Here is a 25,196-nt window from a genome sequence, read left to right on the forward strand (position 1 = left end):
ACAGAGATTGCTGGGAATTCTGATGAATTCTGGAGCAGGGGCTTGGCAAAAAAATGGAAAAAAGTTTCAATTCTACTCTAAAAATTCTAGTTTCTGCAATAACGTGAATCAACAGAAATGCCTAGTATCGAATCAAAATTGTCAACATTGTGAGACATGGAGCAGCACTGCAAAGCAGTGGCAGCAATAACCTAAACAGACCCAGCTAAGCAAAGCATCCACAAACCCCAAATGTGTTCCAATCCTACCTATTATCCTGAACATAAAGCAACAGACTCACCAAAAAAACCCCAAAACGTCCTTGCATCCTCAAGCGCTTCTGCTTCCCCTAAGCGAGCAAAGGAAGAAAAGTCACATTCCAGTGTTCCCACTGACATGACTGGAGAGACCACAGAAAAGATGCTGGAGACACTTCAGCAGGAAGTTTCTGGATTATAAGAAGCTGCCCAGATTAATGCAAGGAACGCGGTAGAAGTGCAGGATGCTTTTGGAGATAACCCCCAGCACGGCCCAGGCACATGGGGAGAAAAAGGGGCCCCAAAGCCAGTTTTACATATTTTGCTGGTTTTTTTACCTCCATATCTATGCGGAGATCTCTCTGGCTGATGTTTAGCTTTCTTTGTAGTGATTTTATCGCTGCTACATAACACATCCCAACGCATTAACAAAAGAATAAAGCTGCTGGGACAACCAAGCTGATCACCAGGCTCCGATACGCCGAGCTGCCATCATCTGTCTTTTCACCGAGTGCCTCGACTGAAAGGAAGCTAGAAATAAGAGGCGAGGAGCCTGTGCCCAGTGACACTGCAGGGACCACAGGAGGAAGATCACCTAACGCATTTTGCTTTCTTATTGTTAGCTTTGTCTGATCCTGAAGTACAGGTGCTGGTAGGTGAGTTTTCCTAGAGTCGCTCCCCCTCTTCACACTCTACATTAACTCCTTCGCTGCCCCATGGTGACAGCTGTCATGCACCCCGTGTGTGGCATTTTGAGAAATTATGTGGAAAATTTAAAAATAATTTACAAAAAAATCTCCGGATGGTGAAGGATTTGGGATGGCAGAAGTACGTGGAAAACAAGAAAGATCACACTTTTGGTCTTTCCTGGAGCCTGCCTGCTTTGTGTCCCATATGCACAATAAGGCATAGCATTTGTTTCTTAAGGAAAATCATAGCTTAGTTTACACAAACGGGTATTTCTGAAAGGTGAAATGATTCTGTCTGCAATGGGTAGCAGAGAAATAAAATCAAGCATCACTTTTCCCTCCTTTACAGGTCCTTTCCCCCTCTTCCCCAGCCTTTGTGGGATCTGTTTTTCCAAAGAGTTAAACTGGGTGGTTCTCAGGGGTTTACAACAGGCATAACTATTCCTGAAAAACAATCTGATACATTCAACTTAGCAAGGCCCTGCTCTTTCCCTCTAATCTTTCAGCAGCACCCAAGGGAGGCTAAAGCTGAGATCAGCCTATTCTCCCCTCGAACTTTGATTCGCTATTAAATTCCGCCTAATGACGATGACTTTGCCATCTCACGTTCATCGGCGGGCTACGCGCAGAACAATGCGGGCCCGGTGGCGTATAGAGGGACATTGTTCCTGCCTCCCGGTTGCTCTGTTCGAGCAGCATCACGTGAAAATCCTCGTACACAAGAGACATGTAAAACCAGCAAGCAGTATTACTCTCCAGGGTGCGACGGTAACTCAAGTCATACCTTGTGCATGGGCGTTTGTATTTATGTGATCTCCTGGTGAGTTTAGAAAAACAACAACAAAACCTACAAGAAAATAGTGTAGAACGAAATAGTGGACACCTCAGTGGAAAATGAAATGCAGTGCTACGACAGAGGAGTGCCATGCACGTCTGCTGCCCAAGCAACTTAATGATCTGTGCTAAAATCCTATACCTCAATTTATACATCCATGCATGGCAGAAAACAAATTTATAGCCTTTTAAATCCCCGATTCCTTACTGGTTTATAAATAGCAGAGCCTTTAGCAAGTCAGCACGTTCCCCATCAGTACTAACCACTACACAAAAATTCACATGCAGATTTCTATGCCATTTTACAAAAGCACCCTAGCCAGGAAGAGCACTCATTACTCCAAAGAATAACTGTTTTCTTTACTGTCTTGGGAGTTTTTCAATTTCTGTTCCCAAGCAGACACATACGCATGTATATCTCACATGATACCCGCAGGGTGCTGCAACCAAAGCCGTGCAGGTCATGCTGTGGGATGCTGTACCCTCGAGATCAGCCCACGCAGCAGCACTCTCCCTGGGACTGCCACAGTTCGCAGTATTTGTCAGTTTGTGTTTTTACATCCCTATTCTGCACTTCCACAGCTCTGGATAGGCCAGTACGGGTGCACATTGTAAGCAGCGGGACCTGAATCTTGCATGTTACTTTAATAGACACAAGCAGGAAACAAGAGCCTGACATTTTTCTAGAGTATCTTCCCTCTTCACACACTATGCAACTCTTTTCACTGCCCTGCTCCAATAAATAACAAGCTCAGTACATGAGCATTGTAAATTCTCCAGGGGAAAGCAACAAAGACAGGGAAGCAGTAGTCACGGCATGAAGCATTTTCCATGCTAGCGATTGCTTTAGAAGCTACAAGGATTCTGTGTCCTTCCGTTATTCCCTCAGCTCTGTCCCATAGAAAATACAACCCAAACCTATACCTTTAACAACAAATTCAACTTCATTATTTCAAATATTTTTCTAAACTACTTTTGCAACCAACACAAACTAGTTTAGTTTTCTGTTCACTGAAGTGCACACAGCTGCTCAAACTGGGTGCCTTTTTGAGCTGGAGCCTGAATGCGTTAGCTTATATTTTACCAATCCAGCTCGAAGAGTATGCCCTGCAAACAGCAAGTTGCATGCCCTTTATTTCTCTTTCTGCCCTTCTTCTTTTTTTTTTTTTTTTTTTACAGCAACAAAGACATTTTAAAAAGTTTCATATAAGAAGTTCAACCCAAAGGACCAGTTCATTACTCAAAGGTAGCAGCAAAACAAAGTAAAAGAAAAACCCTCACACCATGCATTGAAAACTATTAGACATTTTTAGGTTGCTCTGCATGCGCACACATCAGCTTGACTCAGGAACACAATGTCTAAAATCATGCTAACATCAACATTGCTTAGGGATAAAGAAATCTATTCCCCCCCAAGTGCAAAACTTAATCTGATTTTTCTCACAAAGGCTATTATGAGGTTTTTCACTTGAGTCACTAGAACAAACTGATGCGGACATCAAATCAGGTACTAGACCCAAATTTACTGAAAAATCAAATTTAAACAGGTTTGTGGAAGTTTAATATACAGTAATTAATATCGAGAATAACTGATCAGAAAAACACCAGTGAAAATAGAACTTTATCCACAGGAATTTCAACATCACTAAAATAACCAAGGTTGAAGCTACCTGTTCATTTATGAAAGGACTTAACATATGCTGTCATTTAGCGAGGGCACTGAAATTTGTGTGCATTAGATCATAAAATGCTGCAAATGCTTCACAAGGGAAAAGAAACTGAACTTCAGAAGCTGTTGGGTTTTTTTTTTACTATTGGCTAAAAGGTCTTTTAGTCCTTTTTCTGATTACACCAACAAAAGAACAAAGAAACATATAAGTACTGGCAAAGAATGTTTTAACCCATGTTCCCATCAAAGGGAAACAAATTACTCTGCCCTTATCTCTGAAAGGGGATCTAGCCTCAGAGTAACTTGGCCTCATGCAAGGATGTGCCCGGTACCAAAAAGGAGAGCTCCAGAGTGAAAAGGAAACCATTTGGCTTTGTTGTTATATTACCCACTACATCTTTTTCCGTATGAAGCACTCATATGCTAGGATTCATTTACGTAACTGGTCACAATTTCTCTCCCTTTTTAAGACAGTGAGAAATAAACCTCAGCTCACTTTGCGCGCATCTCAGCCATTTTGAAAGATAAGGCAGAGCCCACCTGCAGGATTATCGCTCAGGTGTTTGTCTACCAAATGCCAGAAGAGAGAGCACACGGGCTAGGGAGTGCGAGGAGCGGTGCCTCACCAAAACCTGCCTTGGGAAGGAAAGCACGGAGCCCCCGGGAAATACCTTTGCTTCTGTGGTTGCCATTTCATTCATCTGTTTGGTTTATTTTGTCCGGTTTCTCAGCTGCTTGCTCCACCAGCCTGTTCTGTACTTTGGAAGGCAACTGTGGTACATCAAGCAACCTATGAGACCTGAGGTCTTCCCATCATAGGGATTCAAGGTGGATACCAGGCAGCTCTGTTGAAGCAATGGATCGGCACACCTCACATAGATGAGTCCCTGCTTGCCGTGTGGGCAGTTTCTCCCCCACCTTCCCTAGGACAAGTGAGTCCCACCCTCGTTCTCAAAACACCACAAGTTCAACCCCACGCATGTTACTCCCAACAACTTTATTGGTGGTCTGTGATGGATTTCACACTGAAAATTAAATTCTAGTTTTTCTTGCAACACCCCTATTACCACTTCTGCTCAGCTCAAACCATCTCATACTATGCTAACACCTTGATTTGTCATTGTGACAGAGGCAGAAGGTGGCATTTGTTTACTACACGGAAATACATAGGCAAGAGCCACTTATAATAACTATACAGATTAATGATTCCTCAACATCTAAAGCCAAGCCACGCTGTTGGTTACATTCATGCAATTACACCGAAGCCAGGACAGGTAACAGACATGTGAAACGACATTGCCGGCCTTTAGGAAACAATATACTTTTTAAATATAGACCATTTTTTAAAGTGCTCTTTGAACAAATCGTAAGCGCTTTGATCAAGATTGTGTCAACTATTTTTTTCTTTTTTTCCCTTTTCATTTTGTTTCTTTGGGTTTTTGCAGAAGCGTTTGCAATCAATAATTATTTCATAAAGCAAATGTTATTTCACATAGGAGGCAAATTTCAAACTTCCAGCTGGCCTATTAATCATAAAAATCTAAAAATCCTAAACTTTGAGTCAATTGTTCGCTGTGCAGAAGTAAAAAGGTTGCTGCAATATCATGTTTTCTTCCATCTTTCACTCATCTTTCAAAACTCAGATGTGAATGGATTTTTCTCCTCTCAAAGCCTCTCCCCTTTAAATGCTTGTTGCCTCTACCACTGATCAAGTTTCTGAGAAATGACTTTATGTAAGAGATTGAGCAAGATAAAGTTGCCACATTTCGTTTTATCTTTTTGGTTGAATTATTAGGACTTAAAGTTGTGGTGACAAGACCGCTACCTTCTAATAGGCCTCGTTGCCATGGGAGCGGGCTTTTTGAAAAGAACAAGGCCCACGGCCACCAAGACCTTTTTTTGCTATTATTTCCATCCTCAGCCAACACAGAAATCCTTAGTCACAGACAGGAAAATGCGGTGTAGTATACACGGTAACACTTGCTGACAGTAAAAAACAAAAGGAGTGGAAACTAATACTGCAGAAAGCTGAATTGCATCACAGCCTACAAGCAAAAGCATTTCTTTTCTGTAAAAGAAATGCTTTGTGCATCCAAACAATTCCCTTGCTCCGGGTCTCTTTGGAGATAAAAAGGAAAGAGGACTGCCATCGTACAAAGTAGGCATTTTGGAACCGACAGGAATTTATTTTCCTCTGGGAAAAGAAAACACCATGTGGCAAAAACAGGCAAATGAGTAAAAAGTATCTGCCAGCAGTCCACCAGCTCCGGTGCTCAGCCATCGCCTACGTCTGGAGCAGGATCAGCCACACAGGGAAGGATTGCCGCTGGTGTGGACAGGGAGACCTGCTTCTGCCACCCCCAAACCACGAAATGCCTTCAGTCAAATAAAGAGCATTTAAAGCCCAGCTGGTGGACTCCATCCAAAAATCACCCATGGGGACACAAAGATCAGGAGACGGGTTATGAAACTCTGGGGCCTTTCTATAGGCAAATGTTTCACAGGCTTGATGTCTGCATTCAGTTCAACCTTTAAAAGAGGTCTGTCGGGTAAACCTCTGACTGCAAACTGATTTTTGCAATTTGGCACGTTCATTCTACATGGGTGAAGACTCTGAGATCTGTCTATAGTTCAGCAAAGCACACAGCAGAGATCTGCAAAGAGAGATGTAAATATAGCGTGGTGGCTGATAAAAACTGTAAACAGTTTACCTGTGTGACGAGCATTCACTATTATTTTCTACTCATAGCAATTAAAAAATATCATCTTTATTAGTACCTAAATATTCTTCTTTATGAGGAAGATATTAATTTAGCTGTAGTCCAAGACAAAAAAAAAAATCAGAAAGCTAGAAAAGGAGATCTCCATGGATCCCACTGAAGACAGTTATCCATGCATTCTACCCAGCTTTTATAAATCTAACAAAAATCATGCTAGTCCTCTCAGGAATTTCCCATATCAAAAATGGGCTTATAGAAGCACAAAAATATTTTCAAAAGAATGCATCAGTAACAAAGTAACATACACAGTAACACACACAGACATAGACACACACTTTCCTAAGAAACTTTCCAAACAAAACGTAAGAACAGAAATACACAAACAAGTTAGTATGAAAGAGTACATTGAATTGTAAAATGCATCTCATTTAGCAATGCCAGTCAAGTTTTAAACGATGGTGCACTTATTCTTCCCATACAGCTTCAGCACAGCTCTGAATACGGCATGTTTATCGGAAACCTGGTATCACGACAAGAAAAGTTTTGCCATTTTCAAATTTTTTTCAGCAAACTCCTAGGATGAGGGATCGGACACTCCCTCCCCTGCAGTGCTCTCCTGAGCACAGGTTCACTGTGCCAAGGCCAGTTAAAGCCCAGCGTTGAAGCAAAGGGTAGCAAAGCACCTCTGCCTCCCGTGTCTGCAAGGATCGTAGAATACTTAGGGTTGGAAGGGACCTTTAAAGATCATCTAGTCCAATGCCCCTGCAATTAACAGCGATATCTTCAACCAGATCAGATTGCTCAGAGCCCCATCAAACCTGACCTTGAATGTGCCCAGGGATGGGGCATCTACCATCTCTCTGGTCAACCTGTTCCAGTGTTTCACCACCCTCACTGTAATAAATTTCTTCCTTGTATGTAGTGTCTTGTTTGAGATTCAAGCCCCACAATTGTGACAAACGCTACTCCGTTCCTGCAGTGCATCTCCTGCAAGTACCTCAGTAACATGCTTAGACCTTGGAGGCATAAAGCCTCCACGGGGCAGTAAACCACACACCTTAGCTGGGCCTTACGGCTGCAAGGCAGGGAAGCTGCTGATGGCAGGTAACAAGTGACTTGTCTTTAAAACAAAACAAAAAACCAAAAAAAAACCAAACTGTAAGAAAAACTCAAGCCAAAACGTCAAGACCAGGATTGTTCTTGCTGTATCTCAGTGTGCAATACAAACAAACAAAAAAGAACCGACCCCATTGCTTTCTCTTCCTGCTTGCATTACAATCTAACAAACCGATACGTAAGTTAAGTTACTGGATAGAAAATGCCTGGTAAGCGCCACCCCTGCCTCCTTGGGAAAAAATATTCCAAAGTGACCAAAATAACAAGAAAAATACTTTTATTCCCAAACTCTGGTCCTTGCTTCCTGCCTTTAAAGCAACAGCACCAAGAAGAAAACAACCAAGCACCTTTATTTTACTGTTGCTTTTTGAAGGGTGAAAATTGTTTCAGTCATCTGGGATAATCTACCTGAAATTTTAAAACACCTTAACATGAGGTCTGTTAATGCCGGGTTTATAAAAAAGAGAAAGCTTGATTAATACAAAAGATACGAGATAATCGATGTATGCCATCTACTTATTGCAATGTGGCTCCTTAATGCTTAGGTCTTCTCATTTGTGCTGATTAGCAATGCTACTTATCAACAAAACAGGATATTTGTTTTCTTCACATGCCAGAAAATTTACTACCAAGTCCTCTGAAATTAAATCATATACAACACTATTACTGCAGTTTTACTGGAAAAAAGCTGTTTAGGATGTCACCAAAGGGCATAGTCCTGGACAAGAGTTTAATCAGGCAAAATTACTGTTTACTAGTAGTTTGCCATAAGAACTGCGAGAAGATGTAAATAAAACTGTTCCCTTGATACATCTGCAGTTCTATACTAGTTTAGTTGGATAAAACCTTAATACTCTATCTTGAGCAGTTGACCTTGAGCAGCTTTTATTTCCTATGAGCAAACAAACAATTGCATTGAAATAAGAGACTCAATTTTAATTGGAGAAGGGAGCAGCTGATACTACAGGTCAAGCTGGATGGATCAAGACATCTGAGTGGCTCTGGAGAACAGGCCAGAGCAAATCTCCCAGAGCAGAGTTGGGAGGTGGATTCGGGTGCTCCAGGGGAGGGCTCCCAGGATCACAGGGGTCTGTAGACAAGGCAGTTTCTTTTCCTTTCTCTCTCCATCTCCCACTACTAATCTGCACTGCTCCTGCAACATCCTCCTCCTCCTCCTCTAACATATGGGGCACCCAACCTTAGTTAACACCTTTATGCTCAAAGAGGTGACTGTATTTGCATTTATACCCCTACAAAATGCTCTCTTGATTCTCAGTCTTCAGCACATCCCCAAGCCTCTTTCAGGCATCTGCCAAGTTTTGGGGAAAAGGGTTATAAAAGGGACTTGGGCTAGGAAAAAAGGACCAGATATACTGTTAAGAAAAGGGTCAGGACCACAGGACTTTCTACTCCTGCATCCATGGGAAAGGGCACATGATAGCTGTTGATGCTTGGGATAAAATGTGAAGTAGTGGTATTATTATCAGTTGTTATATATGTGACTAATTCATGTTTTGAGTGTAAATAGGTAGTTCATAATGAAACAAACAATAAACTGTCTCTGAACTCTTGCTTACTGTTAAATGAATGCAATGTTTAGTCAAAAAATGTAAACAGAAAGGTGTTACAATGTGAAATAATTCTGATGGGTGTCATAATCTATTTTCAGAATATATTAAGAGGTATTGAAGCAAAATAAAGCCTTTAAGTAATGACAAGCCTTGCTTATTTGATTTGCTTTATGACACATAGGTAAGTCACTCAAAACATGCTGAAGAAGGATGCATATTTTAGAAGATTGTATAGGGAACTGAGGACTGGAAAGTACTGGTAAGATATTCAGTAGCTAAGAAACATTGCAGTTCTCTGCTTACTTTTCTTCTAACTACAAAGAAAAACATCGATTCATTTCCTGGAACATCTGTGCATACAGTATAATTCCTCATACACGCAACAACTTTATTCCCACTAAAGGATGTATTTCATATTAGAAATACTTGCTAAGATCAACAAAACGCCAGCAGTTTTCTTGAGAGGCCCTGTGAGGTGCCTCTGATTCTCTAATCCTAAATTACATAGACATCACTTCAATTTAATTTATGTAAGAGAAATGTCAAGTGTCCATGAGAGTGGACCTCCTGGGAAGCATTCAGAAATGTAGATGTAAGGCCCATGCCTGTTCCTATTTAATCACATACATCCTTAGAAGCAGAGATTTGAAACTGAGTAGGGGTATCCTCTTGATCCTCACCTTTTTCCAGGCATTTATTTCAGAACTGCCTTCATTTTTAGTGCTCAACTTGCACTTAGTATCTGTCTTCTAAGGTAGTTTCATGAGGATCTGGATATAGCACTTTGTAAAGAAAATTGTCAGGCAGACATCTCTATGAATGTCACTGTAATAAGTTCCACTGATATTTCCAACTATGCTCAGGTGGCTGAACACTTATACCAGACTCTTCTTCGCAGACCCAGAGCGCCTCTCCTGCAAGTAAACAGCTAAACAGATCCACATTTCCATCTTACCTCCTGCCTCCACACCCCTACAAGCACATGTTTTTACACCGACTTTCTTCTCTCCTCTGAGGAGATGGTGTACTGGGGAGAAGCACAAATAAAAAGCCATGGTCTTTAAATTTGATTTGAAGGTGGCAAGTTTTGTGGTAGTTTTGATCTCCTCCAGGCATTCCATAATCCTGGGCCAAGTTGCCTAGAGATCTTTGTCTCCAACACTTCCAAGTCTCTCTGTTGCGGCTGACAGATCCATTGTTTTGGAAGCATGTAGCTGTCATGGGAGGTCATGATCTCCCAGGCGTGAGGCAGTCCCTTCTCTACTTTGGGTTGGGCTTTGAAGATAAAAATGGTAAATTTGAACTTGGGCATGAGTGCGTTTGTTAGAAAGCCTCCCCTTTCGCTCCTTGAAAGCTTGTGCCAGTGGGCATTGCAACAGCAAACCACAGATTACGATTATTATTATTATTAACATTATGGTTTAATAGCCAAAGCCGGCTGGGTCAGTGCCCATAGTGAAAACATATAGTTAGTGGCAATCGCTTAGCCAAAACACTTACATTTGACCTTTATATGCCTTCCATTGCATCCCCTAACTTGTCACCAAAAAACATCCGCAATGACAACAGTGTCATGTCAATGGGATATTGCCTTATAAATTTATTCTAAGGATGAAACCTGAAAGTTCCCGAAAGTGAATCTAGTGCAAACCATTCAGAAGTGTAGACACGAGGCTCATGCCTGCTCCTATACGGTAAAATTAAAGAAACCCCACACAAAACATGTTTATATTACACCACTAGTGTGGACTTTGTGTCTTCCTACATTGTATCTGTAACATATACCATTTCAGGGTGTATCACCTTCCTCTGCAAAGGAGAGGTAACAAATGTAAACACAAGCAACATTTGCTGTCACTAAACTAACAGGCACCTGCTCAATCGGTCCTGGACGGAGACCTTCCTTATGATTTTCTCAGGAACCAACCCTGCCGCTTGTCGTGCGACTTCAATTTTTTTTTTTAAATTTTATTTTTTTTTCCTTCCTACACTCATGCACTGTCATCTATGGGTACCAGCAGAGTGGATTAGAGCTGGCTGTCAGCTTTCTCTGCCTGCGCGAGCTCACAGAATAGCCCGGGCTCCCAGCACGCTGGCCCTGCTCCTGCTCCTCTTGGCAGAGGAATAAGCTCCGGTTTCTGGCAGCGTGTCCCCCGGCACACGACAGATGTGGGGCTGCCCTTGCCCTGGTGCAGCTGGGTAGCCTAACAACAGGACTAGCCGGGTGCTCTCCCAGCTTTTTCTGCTGTTACACTGGAAGAGGAATAAAGCATGTTTATGGTGGTATATCAACACGCATACAAAGGACTGAACCACTGCAGCCACACTGGAATAAAGCAGAGTAAAAAAAAAAAAAAATACAAACCAATTCCACAAGGTTAAAACAAACAAAACAAACCCCCAAACCACCTTTAAAAGCAACAAGTTATGTTGGCTCAAAAATTGGTTAATGCTGCCTGCACCCAACATCACACGTGCTGTCTGCTCCCCAGCCCGTGTCAGCAGCTCGGGGTTCAATGAATGCTGACGCTTGGTCAGATAACTAGAGAGCCAGGACTGGCAAAAAGCAAGCTAGAAAGGGAAGCCTTTGTGCTCCAGCCTGCTCTGGGCCACCTGAAAGAAGCTGCAAGGCAATTCTTCTGCTGGCCACTGTCACGTGTGAAAGCTGCTAGATCCCCGCTTTCAAAATAAGCTCGCCCAACAGGCACCCTCCTGTATCAAGGGCCACAGCTGTACACGTTAATCAACCAACCCTGCTAAAATCTAGGCTGCTGCTGGAAACTACCTGTTGCTGGCCCGTAATCCTAAGGGGCAAAGCCCATCCTTCAGGGAGGGCAGGTGTGCCACGCTCGGGGCCAGCAGCCTCCCGGCACACGACATCACTGCCTGGTACTGCTACAGGCACGCAGCACGCCCACGACAGCCCTGCGCCGGAGGGGGCTTTGGGAAAGAGCTGGCCGCTAAGAACCTTCTGTATCCTCAACAGTACCCTCAAGTGCAGCATACAAATGCCAAAATCTCCCTTGACCAGGTAGCGTTGCTGCATTACGAAGCCACGTCATCTGCTCTCACAGCAGGCAGACGAGAACATGTAATTATAGTAGGTAAGCGCAGTCATCTCAGGGGCCAGTGTGGGTGAATCAAGGGGAAAGGAGCCTCGCTGGCATCATTCATCCCTTGTTCACCCCTAAAAAGTTATATTTAGCTAAGCTGCCAGCCACTACTTATTCACATGGCTTACAAAATCCATAGATGTCATTTAGAGATGGAAGTGTTATTAATTATATTAAAACCGGAACAAACAAGGCACTGTATCATTCTTCCTCACCAAGAAGATGTACTTGGAAAATGCTGCAAGTAGAGGTGGTTCAAAGTGCTGAAGGAAGCCGTACCAAATCAACTAAAGCCTCCCAGGAGGAGCGCTTGCTAAGCTTTTCAGGCTGCGTGCTGGTTCTTAACGAGGAGGTGGGTTTTGTGGTGCTTCCCCTTCCTCAAATGCGTTTCTGGGTAGAAGGAATTACTCTCACCAAAGTCCAGAGCAGCCTTTTCCCCTCACTGGGCAGTGTTTGAAGGTCAGCACGCTTGGGATGAGGCAGCTGCACCACAATTGAAATTTGAAACAGGAAGCCAAACTAAAATACCCCAGTCAGTATGGTGGAGCAGAAAATTTTGGCTTGGGGACAAGCATTGTGGATTTATATTTTAATTTGCCAAAATGTCAAAAATCACTACAGAAGGTTTTAACAAAAATATGAAATCTGTAAAAATAATAAAAACAAAAAAAATCCCACCACTGGCTTTTCTTGTCAAGAGAAGGGGCATAACAGCTTCTGCCCAGCTTTGCTGGCATCAGTATCTAGCAGGCACGAATGGCACAACTTCGCTGCTTTTTTCTTCTGCCTTTTTCTGCTTGTGCACAACAGGAACATTAGTACTTGCAAGTACAGTAAGAAAGAAAAAGTGTTAATAAAAATTAATAGCTTACAAAGCCAAATTACTTAGCGTAAAAAGTGTCATTCCTGCTATCAGTGTCTATTTCAACTAGATTCGGTGATTATTTATTTTTTTAGGTTAAAAAAGGATTAGTACTGAGTTTTAGATTTTAAAAATAAAAATTAATCTATTATTCAAAGTAATTAATTACTTGATTAGTAACACTCCTTAGAAGCTACTTCATTGCATTATCATTGTTTCTATTTTGTAATCATGCCTTCTGCTCTTTCATGGTATGAGACCGTCTGAAAATGAGGCAGCTTTGGATAGCCTGGGGTCCAGAGTTCTCCAGATATGGGAGAAGACAGGAACTATCACCCAGCATGGAAAGGGACCCTGCACACCAGAAAAAAAGAGTCCACACATCAGTGGTTGAAGGGCATGGGGTAACCGTGGTGGTGAACTGGGGGACAAAAAACCCCTGATGCAGAGATGATGATGCCGCCTTTTGTGATATCCTCATGTGCAAACAAAGGGACCGGGGCAGCGGGGAGAGCTCTCAGCTACAGCTTCCAGTGACCCACTTGCTCTGGCAAGGCCTGAATTTGTTGACCTTCAGCATCTAATTCAAATGTTAACTAAACACTTAGGCTGCTTGCAAGGAGGATGTTTGGAGAGCTTTGTCCTTTGAATTTTTATTTCGCCCATTTATTCGGTTCAGTCTCTTTGGGCTTATAGCATGGGTACTTGCAAAGATCAAAACTGACAGGTTGCAGTTCAAAAAGAAAACACGAAAAAATAACTTCCTCAGAGAAGAGACTGGGAAAACAGAGCCTTGAGTGTTATGGGACAGGAAAATGCAGAAAAAAGTAGCTCAAATCTCAACCACAATAGCTCAATTTTGTTATAGCAATAACTAACTCAGTCTCTGCTTTAGTTTAACGCACGCTAAATGCAAACATACTTTTCATAGGTAAAGTCAAGAAACGCCAGCTCTTTGCAAATTAGACTGGGATGAGAGGAAATGAGTTCACCTCACAAAGTACACCAGGAAGGTTCAAAAAAGAAATGAGGGGGGAAACCCCCCAGCAGAGAAGGGTCTAGAGAGGTCTGCCAGAAAGACTGATATTCTGAACATCTGGCTTTTCAGTTGTTGATATCTTTTATGTATCTTCAAGGTTTTGGGGGTTTTTTTAAACTAATTCTTTTATAGCCAAAAGTACTTGGAGTTTTTCATCCCTAGATCTCAAGGCCGACAAAATGCATTCTCCCTTTTAAACAGAGGGGAAAGCGATGCACAGGTGCAGTCATTTGTTCAAGATCCCCCAAGGAAGTCACTGACAAAGTCAATTAATGTCTTGTCCACTCAACCACAGTGCCCTGCAGAGAAGGCGCTTCTACGTGATGTGGGTCAAATTCATTGCACAAGCCATACCCACAGATATTTTAAGTCTATTACTCAAAAAGATGGATAAAGCACAGAAACATTTTTATTTCCAAGCATTCCAAAACTTCATCCTAGCTCAGAGCTTCCTCTTGTGCCAATGTTTCACCATCATATGTTACATTTATGTAGATATATGTATCTCTCCATAAAATATACTGATGATGCAATATTTCCATTGTTAAGCTGTCAACGAAACGTTGACCTTTGCTCCTTCTAAAACAAACTTTCCTGTCAATCAAAATCTTGTTATACATGGATATGACATTAGACCTACGAATAACAATCTTGTTGATGGACAGCTCATCTGCAGTGACTCTTGTTTAAAGCCTCGAACAACCAACTAACCACGTTTGTTAATAACCTGAGAACTATACTTGAAGAAACACAATTCATAGTCATACAGACTGTAAGTTTCCCAAAGGAAACAAGTAAGCTGGAGAGTTGTAACCATCTAGTGCTACACCTTTAAAGTAGGGGAAGCAGAGAAAAAGTGTAAGAAAACAGCTGAAGGTTTGGTAGAGCTTTTTTTTTTTTTCTTCCCCTCCTAAGAGGGCTGAGGTTTAAACTGGGAAATTTTCAGCACATTACTTTTACTGACTACCAGTTCAGAAAAAACAAAAGGTGAAACAAATAGTAAAATGTAGATTGGGGGGAAAAAAAAAAGCAGCTTGTTTCTAATCCAAGAGAGTCAGTGACAAAAATTAGAGTCACCTTGGGACTACTGCTACTTCCATCAGCTTGATGCAGTCACTTTCTAGGAGACATCACACTGCCTTTATCACAAAGGTAGGAGTAAGGAGCTAGCACCATTGGTCAACATGTATTTACCACTTAACAACTTAGCATGTGGTTACAGGCAGGAGTTCTGTCTTTAGGTCACAGGGTAATTTGGGTTGGAACACACAGCAGAAGGCATCTAGTCCAACCCTTCTGCTCAGATCCAGGTCAGCTAGGACATCAGACCAGGTCACCTGGGACTGGAAGGGCATCAAAAAGACTTATGTTTCCTGCTATACCATCCGTACGCTCTTACCCTGATAACTAGAAAAGCTTCAGTTAACTTGGCAGCAGTCATACAGACTTAGTACCTTTAAAAGCTCTACGTGCCTGTGTTTCGCTGGAGTGCAGAACCACAGGGGTCCATGCAGCAGAACCTGTTCAGTTTTAGTCATGTCCTGGCCAACATGACTCCACCAAGGAAAGTAATTCTCAAAAGACACAACGTGGTGGAAAAGGCCCAACTCCTACACACATCAGGTGCTGAATGATGTAGAAGCACCACATTTATTAAGCACCCTATCAGACACTCACACCAATATCATTTACATGGGCCAAGACCATTTAACCTCACAGCTTCCTTTGGAGCACTGAGGATTTCCTCAGGGTGCATTGGGATTAGGAAGTGGATTGTTTCCCAGGAGTCCACAGCGTACCTTTCCCTTCCCTTCTTGCTTTGTCTGTCTCACATATACTCTCTTAGCTCTAACTGTAGTCCAAGCTTCACAGCTATGGGGAAAGGAAAGCTTTAGAAAACAGAATGCAGCTTTGCTGATTTGCTTTTCTCCCACTTCTGACAGCTTTGCAAAGGTAACTAGTTTTTTCTGTGCTAATGAGGCTTCTCTACACATGGGGGAAAGACAACACAGCTTTTCATGGAAAGAGTGAATGTTCATGGGGTCTCCAAAGAATAAAGGATTTGGGTTTTGGAGAAGCCTGTGAAGGTAAACCACCTCCTTGCACGGCAGGAGCTTCGTCATTGCTGAGTACCAGGACATCACCACCCTTGGTCAAAATCTGGAGTGCAGTGACTGGGGATTTTCTCAAGTTGCTTGAGTTTTAACTTAACACTCACTTTGTGATGACTTTGTGGAACCGCTAAGAAACTAGATTTGGGGACAGTCATTGTTATATTAGCGCAGTTTTTGTTGCATAAAGTAGTAAAAGTTGGAAAGTGCTGGGTGCTCTTTGACATTGCCAGATCCATCCCTGCTTCTGTGCAAGGCAACAAAAACATGTTCCATCACCTACAACAGGAGCAGACTCAGGTACAGCCAGGTGGCTTGCAGGACAGATTTCTACCAACCTACCCCAGATGCTTAGCCACAGGGCTCCTCCATTCACACCTCTTTCCTTTCTACAAACCTCTCCTCAAAAAAAAAAAAAAAAAAAAAAAAAAAAAAAAACCAAACCCAAAAAACAACAACAAACCATGTCTGGTATCTCAGAGAAAATAGAGTTTACATTATTCATCAGGGCCACACTGCAGGTCTGTATGATTTACAGATCCTGTCATTTAGGAGAAGGCAAGAGAGAGGGGATTGAAAATGGAATCAAGGAAGAAGGAAGCATTATGTTAGTCTACATTTAGTATGAGACGCTACTGCAAGCAGCAGTATTTTGGTCTAACATCAGAGAAGATTCACTTTTACTAAACAAAAAGTTTTGAATCAATAGAAGTTTCCGATGAGAATTAAGAACTATACCCCACAAGGAATCCAAACCAAAAAAAGTTGAACTCACAGAATGCTGCACTTGAAATATTAGAGTCAAAATGGTGTTGTTTTTATGGGTGTCGCTTTCAGATTTGGGAAATTACAGGCACCATGATAAATATTTCAGGCAGTTGATTACAATGAAAAGTAATTAACCCAGCTACAACAACAGGTGTTGTATGGGGAAATGCTGGCTTTTATCGTGAAGTTGTGGGTGCATGTGCTAAGTGCGTTCATCATTTTCTCCTTTCTTTTATTCAGAGAATGCCCTGGGGAAAGTATTCCCGTGCCAGCATTTATAGGATATAATGAAACACCATTAAATATGTATCTGACTGCTAACAACTGTGTAGAGAAAGAATAACCTGAACTACGGTTATGTAAGGCTGCCCATTCACCCGGCTGCGGCAGCAGTAGTACTAGCCCCGTCTGATCTCATTTACCCTGTACTTAACTTCTGGTTTTGAGGTGAGGGGGAGAACTGTTGTTTTCATGTCACTTGAGTTCATCTTCTAATTAATAAATGCATACGACAGGATACAAAGCTCAGTTTGCTTTAACAAAAATAGTCAAAAATATCCATAACTGTGGATATGGCTGTCCATACATAATTAGGGAAAGATATTAAAAGTGTAAAGTAACAGATGTTCAGAGAGCTAGCGCGTAGCACACACGTGGGTTTGAATGTTGTTACACTTGTTCACTCGGAGCCTGCTCCTGGCAGCCAGACTCAGCACAGACCCAAGGACTTGCAAGGGGAGGATGCTCGAGTCACTGTCAGAATCAGACTCTCCTTTTCAGTGCTCTTTTCTTGCAGAAGTCTCCCTTACATGGAAATTGCCAATAGACATATTGCAACTTTTTTTTTTCCTCCAAAAATAATGCAAAACACATGCAGAAGTTTCACTGTCCCCCTCTTATCTGCATTTGAAAGGGGACAGAGTAGCTGTGCTTCTGCTTTTTCTAGCTTCCTCTAACCTGATATAACCTTCCCTGGGCTCTGAGGGTCTCGAACAGAAGGTGAAAAATGGAGCAGACAAGCCAGGTGAGCTGCTCCTACAGGATAGTGGGGGGAAAATAACTCTGGTTTTACTGACCTGAGCTGTCTGCTCTTCCAGAGAACAAGAATCCCATTCTTTGCTTTTTTGCAAGAGATGTCCTGGGCTGCCTGGGCAGGCCCGTGTGTGATTGTCATCTTCAGTTTAGTGCAGAGCATCTTCTGTATGTACAGACTGCTCACAGCCCACGGGGAGAGACAAGGTCCCAACTCTAACAGAGGGGGAGACACCCACATAGTCAGCATCAATAAGCTGCAAACTCTCTGAAATCATAAAATTTGCATTTTCTTTCCCTTTCATGGGTTTTCTCATTAGGACTATGCAGCAGCATGGAAAAGAAAAACATTAGTATACATTGCTATGGTTTTCCTCACCAATAATAAACTCAGGTGCATGCATTCCCTAAGGAAAAGGCAAAGAAAATAACATTTATGACGGCACTTGTTATTTTTCTCCAGTAGGAATAGATATAGGGGATGTGTTCGCAAGGCGGGTTTGTTTGTCTAAAGATAAACAGAGTTGTCTCTCTTAAGCCAGTTCCATGATTTACGAGGGAAGACTTTTCAGCCTCTAAACAGCCTTAACAGCCTCTAAACATGCTCATAAAGTGTAATGTTCCTCCCGTCTGAGGCTGCGTGAGTTCAAAAGTCATCTCCCGCTTGTGTAGAGATCACCGCTGCCTCATAAACTGTGAATTTACGGGGAACAGGTTACATCCACTGACCCCCAGACACAAAAGCCAAACCTGACATTGATTATTTAATATCTTACTGACAAATGCAGCTCAGAACAAAAAAAAAAAAAAAAAAAAAAAAAATAATTTTACTCTGGGCATTTGTAAGCTTAAGCTTTTGGGTTTGGGTTGGACTTTAAGATTGCAGGGCTTTTTTCGTGGTGCCTGCCGTGTTACTTCCCGTGATCAAATACAGGCATGAGCATCTTGCTGTAAAAAGAGACACATTTTTCTTATCACAGATGTTAAAAAGCATCCAGTCACATGAGAAGACTATGACTGCTTACAGCAGCTTCAAGTCTAATACAGAGCACACTTAGGCAGGTTGAAAAAGAAAGAGCAGACAACGTTAGGCAGGTAGAAAAGATATTTGAGGGTAAAAGGCCCGTTGCCACTAACAGATTTGGGTTTCAGCATTAAGCGCCTCTGCTAAACCTGCTACCTAAGCAGCGACAAGCAGCTTGCAATCCAAATACAAACACATTTATCTGCCAGAAAAGGCTTCTCGAGAAGACCATGCCTTGACATCTCAAGATTGACTGATAATTTTAATAAAGTCTGTTATCTGGCAGGGGGTTGTTTACCCCTGACATTCAGTAACACCGCGTCGGTGCGTACGTGCACACGCACGCCGCACGTGTGCCGAAAACACAGTCTTTTTCTGGCACCGGGAGCCTTTCCCTTACAGAAATATTAGCGCGCTGACAGAGGCAGAATGACTTTGCCCGGACAGCTCTGCCCTTCCCCGGCCCGTCAGCACAGGTCCCAGCGGCCCCGTGCTCGGCACATACCACCCTGTCATCAGCTCCCCGGCGTGCCTGGGGCTGCCCCCACTTGCCCGGGTCCGCGAGGCTCCCTGGGAAGCTGCTCTCCCACGGGAAGGGGCGAGAAACCGAACTGCAGGAAAGCAGCTCTCTTTGTTTAACCAAATGCCAACAGTCCCACTGGAAGGGAAGGATGGATGCTTCCTAGGAAGGACCCGCCTGCCCAGCATCTCCCACGACCGAGACTGTTTCATGACGCACCAAATAAAGTCTTATGCGCATTTTTGCGCATCACCACGTAATCCCAACAGCCATAAGGGCTGGTGAATATACTTGTTATTCCTCTCTTAAAATACATACGTAGAAATGAAACCCATCATCAAGAAAACTAATTTCACTAAGAAAGCAAAGTAGCTGTAACGACAGACAAGTGCCAGGTAGCTGTTACATAAATTCAATGGTCTGAAGCTAATAAAAACCAAGCTGCTTAATAACTTTTGGGAGATTTTCTCCCCATTTTATAAAAGAAACAGTTGCAAAGATTTCACATAGGGTCTATTACAGCATTATATATTGTACAATTTTGTTCACTTTTCCAATTTATCTTTGGAAAAACCACAATCCCAAATGGGGTATCTGGCAACAGCTTGAGAAATAGCAAGGCTAAGCATCTCCAGTTGTAACATCTCTTGCCATACATGCAAAAGTCCACCCTGACTTGTCCAAATTATAAGCCACTGAAAAAATCTGCTTGCAAAAGTTCAAACTGTTGACAGACGCTCTCCAAGCTACTGAAAGGATGCTGCGTCCCATGGCTCTAGAGACTAAATAATCCTGCAAAGGTTCCTCTGCAGCCCTGGGCAGAGAAGCTGAGGGCAAGGAGACCACACTTGCTCACACTGCTGCATCTACAAAAAGCGAGGAGGATGGCAACATGATGGGAGAGGGGAAGCAAGTCAAGCACGGGAGGAGACCGGCTGCTGCAAGGGCAAGCAGTGGGCACGTGAAGTCCTGGCAGACAGCTTTGGACCCACGAGCCCAACACTTCCCTAGGGGTAGCAATGAATTTTGAACCCTGAGCACAGAATGGACTTTTAACCATCAGTAACAACAGTTTCCTTCCAGCTTGAGACCTAACTACTGTCACCTATTAAGTCAAGTCACAGAAGGCTCTAGTGAAGACACATCACAGAAACTCTAGTTTACTAAAAACTTAGAAAAATTAAACATAGAAATCATGACAAAAGCATTTGAGGATGTAACATCACAGCCTAAAAGTTCAGAAAGTACTAGAATTGAAGCTGCTGTTACAAACATACTGCAATAGCTGCTTTAGTTATGTTAACACAGACCATTTTCTTTTTCCTATAGGATAATTGCTTCATTTAACACTTTTGGAGAAAGCTGTTGCCCGTCTCAAGGGTTTCAGAAATTGCAAGTGGTCTAGAAAGCAGTCAAGAGGTGGCAGAGTGGCCTTGCACTTTAGAGCAAGCACCAGCAAGAGCCCTTCTTCACTGTAGGCACATCCTACGCTACAAACACGCCTAACGCTGGCGGGCAAGGAACATAGCCAAATTCTTCATAGGTGGGATGCAACGTCTATCTCTCCGAAAACCCTGCTTCTGAGAAGTAACAGCTGGAGCTGAAGCAGTGATAGCCGCGATGCCTGCTATGTGACCATAAGCATTTTTGGACTGACCACCCCAAGTTAGTCTGGAGTCTAGGCATAGTCTCATTATTAGTCTTCCTGCTTCCGCCTCTTCCAAAAAATCCAAACACCCTACCCTACCTGCCTTATCCTGAAGTGTAGTCATGGAGCTAAACTGGTATTTGTGAAGCACTCGAGACACTGGGGGGGAAAAAAAAAAAAACCAACAACCCACAACCCAGAGAAGAAAAAAAAAAAAAAATATCACAAATATCTGCTTTGTGTACAGAATAAGATGCAAAGCCTGTGCTGCAGTAAGGGGCCAACTGGATCACATACTCAGTAGGCCAGTACAAACTCTCACAACAGCAATCACCCAGCAAATTAACTAACAGATAATGGCATCTTGTGCCGAAGATTAATACTCCATGATCACGCAATTGGGAAAAAGTCTCATGAGCATTTAAAGACACCAAAAACAACCTTAGGAAGTGAGTTTTCATGACAAAAATTACTCTGGCACCCTGTAACTTCTGAAATCTTTGTCATTCAAACTTTTACACTGTTTATAAGATACTACATAGATAGTTACTTTTTGTACATAACTGAGTGTTCAGAGTGATGCATCAGCTCAGCTCCTGTACACAGGGGGGTTATATTGCTTCTGGGAACCAACTGCTAGAAGACTGCAGAACACACAATTTTGTTTTCAGACTGGTTTTTAGACACCAATTTATTTCTAAAGAGACCCCCTTTGGGTTGCTTTTAATTAATTGAATAATAATTTAAAAAAAAAAAAATCAAATCACTTCCTTTGGCCCAGGCTTTATTTTTTATTATTTAGAAAAATTAAAAATCAATAAACTGACAAGTCATTGTTTTGCAATATGAACTCTAATTTAAACCTCACTTCAGCCAGGCAGCAGGCACAGAATTTGTGGTACAAGCTGCCAAGAGATGCTGAAAGCGCAGCCTTGGCAAAATAAAGGTTTGAGGGACTCTATCTGTAGTATTATTTACAGACAGGACAGCTGTGCTGGTGACTGAAGTAAAACACCCTGACTAAATATAATCTGAAGCCAGAGATAAGTAAGTGTTTCAAAGCTACGTCCCTACAAGAGGCACATGTTTAGCTTTTCATGCATCACAATGGATGTCCCACATGAACTTTTTTCTTCTTCAGGTTTCCTTCAGCCCCCGACTGTCCCTGTCACCCTGTGCCAGATGGGAAGTGAGAGCTAAGCCGATCCACCTCTTTGTGGTGGAAACCCCCCGAGCTTCGGCTACAGGTTACTGAAGCCTTCATGAAAAATTCAGAGCTGGTATAACAAGCTCGCTGAAAGTAAAATGCGTGTCACATTATCCACCCTCCCTCTTTGCTAGCACTGAGCTACCGTCAGAGGTAGAAAACATTCCTGTAACAAATTTGGTATAGATGCAAAAAATAAGCATTAAACTCATTCATATTTCCACCTTTTTATTTTAGCAGTAAAATTAATATCATGTAAAAACTAAGGGGCAATAAAAGAACACAGAAAATTGATTTATAGAGACACATAGGGGAAGGGAATACTGAAAACCACTAAGCTGCAGAAGAGATCGGGATATGGAAGTATATTGTGCCTTTCTCAGTAGCTAAGCCTTTATGGTTGTTATGCATTAGATGTCATTTAAGAGCAGCAATATACCACTTAGTTTCAAAAATTTCAGATGCTAGATTTTTAAAAGCGTGATTTGCTGTAAGAGGAAGAGATCAAGCAAAACAGTGGAAAGCAGAACAGCCTGAGTAGAAATCAGCGTTGTGATTTGTCCCAACCTTCCCGTTTGTGCTTTCGTCCTGCAAATGTGCGGGGGCACATGCTCCCAGCCCTTACTGCAGGCAAGCGTGTGAGCTCATCCCTGCTGTCCGAAACACAAAATGCTCGAGAGGGGCTATGGAAGTAATAGAAACACAGCACGTGGCTCTGTTCATTAGAGACTGCAGGCTCAGGGAGGTGGAGGGCAACGTTCCCCTTTCAGCTGCCTGCCTGCCACGTCACCCCCTGGGGAGTCTGCTTCTTGCCTACGTACTCTGTATTTGAGTATTTGTAGGGAAAAGCATAAATAAGAGAGGTGGATAAACCAGAGAAAGGCTGTATAGGGATATACCCTGGTTGGGATAAACAAGGAGTGTGTAGGATATTGCTTCTTTCCTTATCAAGGCTCAAACTTCCAAGTCTTTGGCCCATACCCATTTGTCACTCAGTGATATTTTTTCCTGAATTAAAATGGCGTCAAGCATATCTCTAGGTGTCCTATCATACAGCAGAGAAAAAAGCCAAATGCAACGGGTGCCCCACATGCCACCTCCACCTCTGCCTGCCAGGACAGCCCCATGACAGGCACCACCCAGCTCTCCATGGGGGAAGCAGCAGAATCCCAACTCTGGCCCTCCGAAGGACACGCAGTTCCTCAAACATGCAGTTTGTCCTTCACACATGAAAATCTCATGCAAATGAAGTGTGGGCAGAGAAACCTCCATGGTCGTCTTAATGCTTGACTAAAATCAGTGCTTCTTTCAGCCCTGGTGCTGACATACATGGTTCATTTTGGGTCATGCGCCGCTATTCATAGGGCTCAGGCACACCTCAGAGCCCTTGGAGCAATCACAGACTCTGTTCAGCTGTTTCAGAAGTATTATCAATCTAGCAAAATTAAAGGCAAAGCAAAAACCTGACAAACTACATAATTTGAAAACTGATTCTCAGAAAGTAGCATTAGTAACAACCGGTCATTTAAACAGAAATCACCTTATTGCAGTAGAGAGGATAATCTCAGTGGAGCTTTAACACTGGGCAGGGCTTGACCCAAGTATGAGGAAGATACAGGGAAAATCTAGCATCAACACACAAACTGCAACTTCCTACAGCACCAATACTCTCTTCCCAAGTGAAAGGAAACCCGTGCTTCATCCACAACCTACACAACTCACTACTACACACGTGGGTGAGCGTTGTTTTTTTTTCTTTTGACATTTTAGCCTTTAAGTCTCCACTAAGTGTATCAATAGCTGCATCAAGTGCATTTACCTCAACAGTTTCAGGTCTGAGGAGTAAAGTTATGAAATAACCTTTTTACAATTGATGACATTTAACAATAACATTTTTTCTAGTGGGCTCAGCAAGCCATCAAAAGTAAAAATATTGACACATTTAAGCGTGCTGTGCATATAAATTGTATTTCTAAACATTCAGTAAGCATCAGAAGTCTTCCCTAGCCAGAGAAATAGATACAAGGATTCAGGATAAATATTCATGCAACAACTTTAATGGATCTCAGAGGGTCTATTGATGGAACAAATTGAAAGAAAGAAAAAAATCTATGCAGAGATCTTTTTATTTACCACAGAAGGGCAGCTGTTTCTGAGGTGAAAAAGCAATTGCCAGTGCTGCATTGCAGCCTTGAGCAGCAGCTTGGGTCATGACTTACGGATGTCATATTGATCTGAAGTAGCATGGGTAATCAAATAGGTTAACAAAAAGAATTTAAAAACCAGAAACATAGCTGCAATATGGCAAGACCTTAGCGTTGTTAAAAATCCTGGGATTTAAGCACTTGAGATAACCTGAACTCCAAGTCTAAACATCACATTATAAATCAGCTCCCACAATGAGGTCCTCTGGGGGTAGAAGGTGCCTGCTGAAGTTCAAGAGCATGCTTCAACTCTTAAAGTCCTCTCCACATTAAAGCATTACTGAAGTCATCGTCACTTCTCGCATCCCCCTCTACTATGATGTTTTATGCTTTGCTGCTCATCAGGTGAAAGTATTGTTACCTACAGTCATAAAGGAGGCCGAATTAATGGAGATGAGCGTTCCCAAGTCACCTAACATAACTTTCATAACACTTACATGGTAGTACATGCTACCTTAAACTCTGTGGCTATTAGTGGATCCTAAAATGCCTGTTTTATATTTAATTTGCTGTTTGGAGAGAATGGAGCAAGTCTTCAAGATATTTTATGTGCTGTCCCCTGCTGTGCCAAAGCCTCACACCTGCTGGAGGGCTGCAGATGTTGAGCAGAGCCTTCTCCTGGGCATGTGGGATGGTGGGAACCAGTGTGGAGGGGACCCTTCTCCCACTCCATCCCCCCTTACAGGGGCCAGCACGGCAGAGGGGAGGGACCCGGGAGGAAGCGGTTACAGCTGCGTGACACCCCCAGCTTTTTCTGCCTGGGGAAGCGGGAGTTCAGCGGGAAGGGAGTCTCAGGGATGGCAGCAGCAGCCACCAGAGGATTTCAGTAGCTC

The sequence above is a fragment of the Balearica regulorum genome, chromosome 4, assembly GCF_011004875.1.
Source record: "Balearica regulorum gibbericeps isolate bBalReg1 chromosome 4, bBalReg1.pri, whole genome shotgun sequence".
Taxonomy (NCBI): domain Eukaryota; kingdom Metazoa; phylum Chordata; class Aves; order Gruiformes; family Gruidae; genus Balearica; species Balearica regulorum.